Source organism: Cavia porcellus, unplaced genomic scaffold (assembly GCF_034190915.1).
Source record: "Cavia porcellus strain 051 isolate PalLab524CR breed Dunkin Hartley unplaced genomic scaffold, mCavPor4.1 scaffold_24, whole genome shotgun sequence".
NCBI classification, from domain to species: domain Eukaryota; kingdom Metazoa; phylum Chordata; class Mammalia; order Rodentia; family Caviidae; genus Cavia; species Cavia porcellus.
Genome location: NW_026947507.1, coordinates 13,877,186 through 13,888,527, shown reverse-complemented (window position 1 = coordinate 13,888,527; position 11,342 = coordinate 13,877,186).

Here is an 11,342-nt window from a genome sequence, read left to right as displayed (position 1 = left end):
TTCTTAGTAAGTGTTACTTCTTTCTAAATGGCCTCCCATTCTTTTTAACTTTTTTTTTATACTTGGCAATATTGTCATTTCCCTGAACTCTGTTTTATTTCCATTGAAACTGTAATCTTCTCACTTGTTTTTTACTTTTCTGATTTACTTTTTTCTTATTTTCATTAACTCTTCTTCTTTCACTGGTTCCTTAACTGAGAGCATTGCCTGATGTCCAGCCTGGGCCATTTATTGCGCTCCACGTACTCTTCTGAGATCTCAATCCTTTTAGTGACACCTTGCAAATCCACACCACCAGTTCTTAGCTCTATCATCCACACCTTCTCAATCTGACTTGTGCTAGCTGGTTCCATGTGGATGGCTCAGTATCAGTTCATGTCATACATTTGCTCTCTGACAGGCCTCCAGTTCCCTTCTAATTCCCATCACAGTTTAAGTGCCCCTATATGCCCCTTTTGATGTTTTTTAAACTGCGATACACAGCTTTGCTGCCAATTCCATAGGAGCTTATCATGATCATCATCTAATGACTCTTCAGAGCCAAAGGAATCTTTTCTTTTGAGAGAGGATTTCACTATGTAGTTTAGGCTGGCCTTAAACTCACTTTGTAGCCCAGTCTGGCCTCAAACTTACAGTGATGCTCCAACCTCCTGAGTACGGGGATTACAGGCACGCGCCTCCATGCTCACCTTGCCAATGGACTCTTTCAGAAGGGGAGAAAATGTGGACAATAGAAGGAAAGCCTCTTCAACAGGTCCAACACAGAACAGCATACATCTGTGCTGTTCACCTTGATTTTAAAGAATTGTTTCAATTTTTTTATTTGAATCTTCTCTTTGTCACATGATATAATATTTCTATGAACTTGAGATTCATTTTTAAGTAATCTCACATCATTAGCAAGGACTGATAGTCTAACCTAGCTGGTTTTGGGAAAATGAGTTTTAGGTGAGCCAGAAGAATTTGAGCAGCCTGGAACGTACCAAATTGGTCTTTCTGGGTAACTATGTAGTACTGTTAGAGCCATAGAATGGCAGGTCATGAGAGGAGGTGAAAAGAGGTTGAATAGGTAGGAATTTGGGGAAAGGAACCAGGCATACGTAATTCATCTCTTAGATTTTCTTGTCAGTCCTCTCTGCCATTGGATAACGACCCAGAACCAGGTCAATAATGAGTGGCAAAACTGCATGGTTACAGATATGGATGTTCTTTCTTAGTTTACTAAAAAGAAAACTGGCACTTTGATTTGCATTTGCTTATTCCTTGCTTCTGATTTCTTTATTAGCTCAAGCTTAAGTGTGGAGAAAATACGTTATTTATTCATTCTCCAAACTTCCATGCTTAGTTAATAATTAGCCTTCAAGGAATAGTTATTGAGCAACTAAAAAACTTTTCCATTGTTTAAATTCTCCTCATACCATCTCATTTGGCTCGGTGGAGGATGGAACCCATTTGCATTGCAGTCTCAAAAGCCAAGTGGCAAACCATATCCTGGAATGGTCTCTGGGAACAAGAAGCCAGGTGACTTTCTCACCAGATTTCTCTTGCACATGCTTGTCCTGGAAGTCAAGGTCTCTCGGTAGATGAGATAAAGGTAGCGTAGAATTTTCCCTAAGAAACATACCAAGCTTGTTCTAATCCAAATAGCATATTTTACCTCATCCAACAGAACATGACTCCAAGGTAATCCATACATTCAAGAAGTATCTTTCAAAACTGGATTTCATTTTGGATAAAACATTCCTAATCTTCCATCTCTTTTAAGGAGAAACCAGCAAATGTGAAGGCAGTTTTTACCAAGCAGTTATTAAAATGTTGTGTTTCTAACTTACTTCCTGGCTATCTAGTTCTTAAATTTTCCTATGTTAAGGACTTCAAACAACTAAAACCATTAGGGGATTAAGGAGATGTGGTGGAGAGTGATTCAGTGGGGACCATCTATTCCAAGTGACTTAACCACACAAGTCTGGATTTTCTAGAACTAGGCCTACAGCAAACCACAAATACTAACATAGTAAATTTAATACTAACTCCTTTATCTCAAAAATGCTATCAGCTATCTGAAGCATGTGTTTGAGGACCCTCAGAATAAAGAATTGACTTGATCTTGGTCTGTGCTCAGTGACAGAGGATGGATGCTGTATCCCCCATCACTCTAAAGTGTGTTTCCTTCCTAAATTTGGAGTGATTGAATCACTGCCTCCACTCAGTAACACATGAAAGTTCAGATTCTTAGATTCTAAGTTCCCACAGGATTTAAAATTCTCAAGACAGAATTTCAAGGTCACCACAGGGTCCTTGCAAAGGACCCGCACTTGACACGGAGACTCACCGCTCAGAGATCATTAAATATATCTGCTTGAGAGGTTTGGAATGTTTACCCACCTGATGAAAATGATTCTGTAATGGTTTATGTTTAGACGTCCTCCCCAAAGCCTCATAGGGTCATGGAGTTGCAGGGGGCAGGCTTTTTCAGAGGTAGCTGAATCTAGAGTTTGTGATTGATTTGTAGTGCAATGCTGGGATTAAGGGTGAATTATTGCTGGATCAGTCCCCTGACTGGATTGGTGCCACCCTAATCTCAGCAGTCTGTTTAAGACAGAAGGCACAGAAAGAGGCTTATTTCCTGTTTTGCTCTTGTTCCTTTTGCTGTCTTCTGCCTCCATGAACAGTTGCCCCTCTTCCTGCCACTCTGCCTTGGAGCAAGCTGCTTATGGACTGAAACCTCTACAAACTAAGTTAAATGAACCTTTCCTCCTTTAATTTTGGGTGTTAGGTATTTGGTCTCAGCAGTGAGAGGAAAGTAACTAAGACAGATTTCAAAGAGAACTGGGAATTTCATTTATGTACATGGTGACAAAATATCATTTCAGATGTTATTGACTAACTTCAAAGGGAAGTGTACCAGGTCAGTGGAGTGAGTTGGCTGTCAGCACCAACCCAACAGTCATCACTAGTAGTGAGATAGTTTACTGTTGTGTACGTCATGCTGTGATGCAATCTAAAATATGAAACATTACCTAGGAAAACTTTTGCTGAACATGTTATACCTAAATCAAATCAAACATCCATACATCTAACATCTAGAAGACAGAGAACCAGTTAAATAACAACATAAGGAAACAACAGAAGAATCCAGGATATGAGATAACTGGTGTGGATATAGAAAAATCAATGCTTTGGGAAAAAAGAGGCACAAAAGGTAATGCAATGTGTGAAATTGGATTTTTGACTTGTACAGTAATAACCACAAAACATAACGACCCTCCACATGCTGAATTACTTATGTGTAAGTCAAATGCACATACAAATAAATATGGTCATTATTAGACCTAGGTAGTGGTCATATTAGAAGGTATTCATTATACTATCGTTTTACATTTTTCATGAAAATGAAAATTCATAACGAAAGTCAGAAAAGTTTGCAAAAACTACTTTCTGGGTGGCTGGGATTACTTTTTAGAAAGACTGTACTCTTCTATCTCAGCATAGCCACATCTTGCTGCAGTCTGTTTGTTTCTGCATGAGATTTTATCCATTAGACACTCTGGGCCCACATGGGTCCAGTTTTACACAAACAACAACGATAGGACTTTGAGATCCTTATTGTGTAAATATATTCATTCTGTGGAGCCAAAGAAGCTCTCTCAATCAAGGTAGGAATAATAAGTAGTACATGGTCACAATTTGTGTGACATTCTTTGTTATATTATAAAGTGTGGTCACTAAGTACATTTGGAAATGTCAAAAGATATGGTTTCAAACTGTTATGGCTTTTATCTAGATGTGCCCTCAAAGCCACATACAGTCATAGGTGGAGCTTTTATGCTGAGATTGATTCATGGTGCAATCATAGGATTAAGGGTGCCTCATGCTGGGTGTGAGTGCTACCAGGCCTGAATAGAATATAAGGAACCGAAAGAGAGTAGCTCCTGTTACTGCTTGTGGCTTGCTGCTTGCTATATTGCTACTGGATGCCTTCTGCCATCCCTGCTTGGCCATGTACTCTTTCTGCATTGGAGCCAACTAACTATGGACTGAAACCTCTACAAACTGTGAACCAAATAAGCCTTTCTTCCTTTAACTTTGTGAGTTAGGTATTTTGTCTCAACAGTGAGATAAGTAACTAAGTCACAAACCCTTATAATACAGAATGCTATAAATGACCTCCATTTCACTTTCCAACCTACGATTCACATGTTTCAGCCTCCTGGCTCAGAAACCTCTTGATTTGGGAAGGCAAGGGAGAAATACTTGGAATTGGCAGTGGCAGATTTTTTTAAAAAACAAGATCTTGCTATGTAGTTCAGGTTGGCCTTGAACTCATGGGAATCCTTAGCTTTCGCTTCCTGAGTGCTGGGATTATAGGCATGTGCCGGCAGACCCAGCTCAGGCTTATCTTTTCATTTTAGCGTGAGGACTCTGTTTTGGAACATCTGCATTCTCCTTGGTTGGACATAGAGAGTTTACTCAGTATGATTCAGTATGGAATGCCTGGCTGCTGACCCTAGAGAATCCGGAATGATTTGGTGTGTTATCCAGTAAAGGAACTCTGTATAATGAGGAACTCTGTACTTGTTTCTCAGCTGGAAAAAAATAGATGCCCTAATATTAGTAAGACTTACTATTCTCTGAAGGCAGATGAGTTTCTGCTGCTAGTATCAGTGACTTGCTGTACTACGTTGGAGGAGGGAAAGGATGAAAAGGAGAATTACACAGACTTGTGTTTTCTTTGTTTGGCTCTGCTCCAAATAGACTGCAACCACTAGAGACTCTGGGAAAAGCAGGTTATTAGTAGTAGAAGAGAGCTAATTAGTGTTTTCTGCCTATAGTATAACAATTGTCTCTTATGCCATGCTGTCCTCCCAAAATATTTCAGTAAGTGGCAATTATTATACTATTGTTACAGAATATAACAGAGTGGAGAGATGGAGAATTCAAAACAAGGGAGAATGGGATTATGCTTCCAATTTCTTTTTCTCCACTACTTTGGTTAAATCATGTGTCTTTTCTCATGTTGTTGCTATTTTCGCTTAACCAGCCTGATTCCAGTTTAAAAAAAAAAATAGCTGGTCTTTCTAAGCACCACTTACAACTTCTTGATTGCCTCCTTCCTCCTCCAGCACCTCGCTTTTTTTTTTTTTTTTTTCAATTCTTTGTTGTGTATGCTGGAGTTACTTTTGGTAGGGCTGCCAGGTGAAATATTCCTGGAAAAATCATATCTCAGTCTCCACAGGGTTCCAAGCCTGCCACAAAAATCCTTGTATGTTCAGGTCTCTAGTATAAGATGATTTAGTACTGGTATTTGCATATAAAATTACATATCATCTTGTGAGAGTGGTCCAAAGATATAATCAAGACATAATGCTTTTATACTTTTTAGACCAAGGACAGTGAATTTGTGAAAGAATGAAAGAATAAGTGGATCACTGGAATAGGGTAGAAAATTCTTGGAAGTTGCCAAGAGATATATTGTAGGGAGACATAGAAGTTCAGGGAAATAAGGATTGAAGTTTATTAAGGTTATTGCAGCCCCATTTACCAATCTCTAGTGATCTAAACTATTTTCTAGCCTTGGCAAGCAAAGGTCATTCCTCCAAAAAATATTTTTTTTATGGTTTGTTGCATTTAAGAAAATATAGGCCAAATGGCCCTTTCTAAATTGATTTCAGCTTGTCATAAGCGATCTATGCCAATTTGACATATTCTGAAATGGGACATCATTACTTTTCATACCCCTGTAGTTCTCCAGACCAGGGAAGGTCTTGGTACTAATGTGTGTTTCATATTTTCATCTGTCAAATGTGGGACAACATGGGATGGTCTTTGCAGCCACTTTCAACTCAAACATTCTATGAATGTCTATGCACTTTACTGTCACAAAGTTAAAAACTACCTTTTAATCTTTCTATCCAAGAAGCCATTTCAGTTTGCACTACCCATGAAATCATGTCCCAAAGACAGGCTGACAGCAGCATTTTAGAGCTCAGCCCATTGAGCCCAGGCAGCATTTCACACGCTGGAGGTTAATGGGTTTGCTGAGCAGTTAAGCCTTACACTTCTGCATCTGGCCTGTGGACTACAGGTCTGCACTTGCAAATTCACATGGCTTGGATATAAATCTGAATATTAATTTCACTCTTAGGAGCCTACACATATGTATAGAAGATATTAATACTTCCTTCAAATGGAAGTTTTTGGAAACATTTTTAAAAGAAGATTCTAGGGGCTGTGCTACAAGGCAAAAAAGTATTTTCAAGTGTTACACAGAGTCATTATATTAGTAGAAATTTTAAAAGTTTGTCTAAGGGAAGAACAAAAATGAAGGCAGGCTTGTTCCTTTGGCAACTATAAATCAGCGGGGTCTAACCAAGGAAACACGCTCTTTCCTCAAAACAAACCCAAGAGCTTTAGGATCAGTGATGTCTACATTTGTTTCATCACTGCAGAGCTTGCTGGACTGAAAGTCTTGGCTTTTCACCTCTGAGCCTTCCACAACCTTCTGGTGTATTAATGTTAAGTTTTGAACCTGTGCCAGCCCTCCTAAGACATCCAATTAGAAATGTAAACATAAGGTCTCTGAGACTAAGAAAGGTTGCTTTCCAGGTAATGATAGCCTACCTTGAGGTCCTCTCTCATTAGCTCTTTACCCTGTTGAATCTGATAATATGTGAAGGGTGGGGTGATCCGGAATTGGAGTAGGGAATGGGAGTGTGAAGAGTGAGTTCTTGTTAAGGGAGAGTTTTTCCAGAAGCCTTTAAAGGCTCTTACTACCGAATCTTTATGACTATAAAATGACTCCCAGTTTTTCTGTTTCTTGTTGCCTAAAGTCTAACAAACATAGTTAATCTATTTAGGCAGGAACTGGCTAATCAGGTTCTCTTTTGCTGCACAGAGACAGTTTGTCTAGGATGAGTCTTTCTGGATGGAAAGTTTGGTATGAAGAAAAAAGGTAGAGAGGATTGACTCTAGCATAGATGTGACTAATTAAGGTAAATCTTCGGCTATCCTCATTGAGAGGATTTCCAAGTGGTTGAATTAGCTGCAAAGAGTTGAAATTTAGTCTTCTTGACCTGCCTCCTTCCACCAGTGCCACCAGAAAAATCAGGCTTTTCTTTAAAAGAAGGTGGGCATGGAGAGAGGGCTCAGAGCTAGGTTGCTCCTGTCAAAACTGCAGGAGGGCTCGCTGATCTATGAGGGATTGGAGCTATGGCAAGAGTGTTTGAAAAGAAAAGAAACATTCAAAGGAAAAAATATATGTGAACACAAATACTCAGACTACGGCTGTTGATTTTCTTACTGCCCTTGACAAGATTTTCTTGGGAACAGTGAAAACTACCTTCTTGCAAAGAAATTTCCAATTCTTTCCATCCTTAGGGACTCCACTTCCGATGGGAGGGAATCCACATTCTGGATTTTGAAGTGGCTCTTTAATGTTTCTCTTCGCCCTTTTCACTTTCAGGCATAGACACACAGATCTAATTCTTATACTAGATATGGAGCAAAGTCTTATTTTCTATATGCTGCTGCACTAAATTCACTGATAGTGCATACAGCATGCATCCCAAATTATGCACTAATTATATGGTTGACCTCATTACCCCCCTTCTGAAAATTGCAGTCTGTTCCAAACAATTAACACTTAATCATGTTTCCAAATTGTTCCCTAATTGTCCCAAGTGTTGGATTTTACTCTCCGACCAAAGTACATGCCCTTGCAAGGCAGAGATCAAGACTTAAACCTCTTTGACCTCCCCCAATACAGCTATACTACTTTGTCCTAATCAAAACTTTCGTGATGAGGGTGGAGTGTTTTAAGAGAGGTGGTACAAGTATCATTAAATTTGAGTTCCTTGGGGAAAGACTGAGCAAGACTAAAGTAAGTTTAAAAAGAGTGATGAAGAACATTTAGTAAATTCATGTCACCAGGGAACAGGGATCCTTTCAGTCTTTGTCACTGTTACACTCTAGCACCTAACTCCTGGCTTGCAAGCAGCAGACACTAAGTAATTCATTATAACTGATGACTTAACATGAATTTTTTGCACTTTAGTTATGTCTTATGCCTGTGTCTTGCACTAAGTGATGAATATACATAGTCTTTTCAGAGGTTTTCAGTCTAGGGAAGAAGAGAAATGGAAGAATTAAGAACAAATAATAACTGTAAAATATGAAAACATATATTGTTGTTGTTATTTTGTAGTGCCTGTACCAAATCCAGCGCCTTACACATGATCGATAACTGTTCTATCATTAACCTACAACCCTGGCCCCAAATAAGATATAATTCCTTTTCAAATGCTTTGATATCAAAGAAGGAAGCTGCTAACTGTCCAGGGGAGTAAAGGAGGCTTCACAGTTAAAAACATATACAAGAACATTTGATGGATTTTGAGGAAAGACTAAGAATCTGCCATGTAGAAAGTATGCACACATTCTGGGCAGAGAAATAATTGGAACAAGTTCTGAAAGTTGTGAGAGTTTGTGTTTCCTGGGAAACCTACAGCTGTTCTGTGGGTTAAAGGAAAAAGGAAAAAAGGCAAGAAGGAGGGGCTGGTGTGTGGGTCTTGGGATTGATTTTTTAGGTGATATGTTCCAGTGAGCATTTTTGAGCAGAAAATGGATATGAGTAGATTTGGATTTGGAGAAATCACTGTGGACAGTACGGTGAGTAGACTGAAATGGGGGGAAGTAGAGGCAGAAAGTCTTCCACAGAAGTGAAGGTGGCGCTTAAGGGCAAGAATTGGGAGGGAGAGATAAACGGACTAATTTGAGAGCTATTTAGAAAACAGAATTATAGGGGAACTATGCAACTAACTGGAGGAAAGGAGGTGGAAAGCGAGGAAACGGGATCAGAATGAGTTTTAGTTTCTCCCTTATTAGGCAAGTGAAGGACTCAGAAAAAAGCAGCAGAATTGGTGAGATGGGGAAATAGGTCTACATTTTGGGCTGTAATGAAACAACTTTTTCTTTGTGTGTGTGTATTGACTTGGGATTTGCTTTGGCTCTTCAGGCTATGGAGGAATCTCCCCTTTCTGGGAAGGGAAGAGAGGTTTCCTCCAGGACATCAGGACTTTGGTCCCAGGGGCAGCCATCTTGCAAGAAAGAAGTTTCTCCTCCAGGAAGCTGTAATTCAAAATATGGACTTAACATTTACAGAAAAATTGTGGAAATGGAGATATTTCTGTTAAGTGAAAAAAAAACCAGACTTGAAATAACAAGTATTGTGTTTTCTCCAACAGGTGGAGTCTAAAAAAGATGACATAAAAATTGAAGGGAAACTTCTATGTATTAGACAAGAGAAAAAGAATAAAGGGGGAGAGGTGTAAGAAATGGGGATGGAAAATGTTATTAATTATATTATTAAGAGAGCATAATGTTGAGATGAATTGAGGTGAAAACATGTCTGCTACACCCCATTAACAGTTTATATGGCATTCCAAATTTTTTATTTTTAAAAATGTACTCATGTATAAAATTGTCAAGAAATTGCCTAACATAACGAGATATTCACTTAACAGTTTTAATCTGTCTTTGGAAATAAGATGCTGAGACTCTTTCCCTTTGCTTAAGAGCACTTTTTGGTTTGTGCTATCATAAAATACCTCCAAAGAGAAGATATTTTAACAAACTGCTATAAGTATGTAAAGTAATAGATATATTAATTAGTAATTGTAGTAATTGTTTCACAAGGTATCAGAATCTCAAAACATTATGTCATATGCTTATGTAGTCAATTATACTCAATAAAGAAGAAATAATTTAAGGAAGTACAAAAAATTTTGTGGATTTAAGCAAAAGGAACTGTCTAGCTCTTGAGTCTAAATATTAAAAAACAGTCACCAGAGGGCCACAGATCAGATTGTTAGTAGATTCCACCCAATCAGACTCAGAGAAAGATATTATTTTATAAACCAAATAAGGTACTTACGTTATCTAACAATCTTACTTCCACTCATACTGACCATCCTTATTTTTAATATATTAATTGTTGTGATATACATATCTTTCTTCTTTTTTTTGAATATTACTTTTATTTTTCTCATTTGGATTCATTTTCTTCTTTTTTTTAATTTTGAAAGTAGTAAAATACAACAGAACAAGACAGAATAAAGTCAACTGAGACTGTGTAGTGAAATTGGTACAGAACTTCACAGCAGGTTACTGGGATAACAGTAATAGGTACCACAGTATATTTTGTTATCTTTACAATAGTTGTTCTTTCAATCATGTATATCAAAATAAAATGAAATACAGAACATTATAGAACTTATCAAAACAATATTGAATAGAGCAATACCATAAATCAGAATAAAGCAAAACAGTAATAGAAATATTTGCCTTCAAAGAGATGATAGAAGGAAATCCCCCTTGTTGCTAGGTCAACCTCCCAAGAGATGCTCAGATTTCTGGTTCCCATTTGCTACCGGGGGGACAGGGAAAGGGGGATGTTTGACTCTAGGTCATGCCACCAGTAGGTTCACTATTGCCTAGCAGGGAGGTAGGCTGGTTGCTTGGTTTCCCAGGGTCCTAAGTTCCAACATGGTGCGGATCTCAGGAAACACTGGTGGTTCTCCCCCTTGGAAGGGCCGCAGTCTGCCACACTGCAGCAGCTTACCAGGGAGGCATACATATCTTTCTTTATGCCATTTTAATTATTTTTAAGTGTACACTTCTGTGGTACCAGGCACATTCACACTGCATTGAAAACATCACCAACAGCGCTGTCCAAAGGTTTTTGATCTTGCAAAAGTCTCTGTATCCACTAAACAGTGACTTCCATTCCTCCCTCCTCCCAAGCCATGGAAGCCACTAATGTACTTTCTGTCTCTATGAATTTGAGTAACCTATGTACTTCATATAAGTGGAATCAAATAGTATTTGTCCTTTTGTGATCAATTTACTCCACTAAACATAATGTCTGGTAGGTTCACCTATGTTACAGCATGCATCAGAATTCTCTTCCTTTTTAAGGAGGCACACATTCTATTGCATGTGTTTATCACATTCTATTTATCTGTTCATTTGTTAGTGAACATGGGGTAGTTTCTACCATACTTTTTGGCTGTTATAAATAAAGCTGCTGTGAGCAAGGGTATATGTCTATCTTATTGCAATACTTACCTTTTAAAATAAAACACTTATCTCTATATAACATATTAAATTTTACTATCTTTGTTAATTAAGCTATAAACTTTTCAAGATTAAGAATTTTGTGTTGTTCATAGCTGTATCCATGAAACTCAGAGAAGAGATTGTTATGTTAAGCATTCAACAAATATTTTGCTGAATAAGTGGAGGAAGGCTTTTAAATAGTTTTCAGTTAGATTGTGCCTAACCTG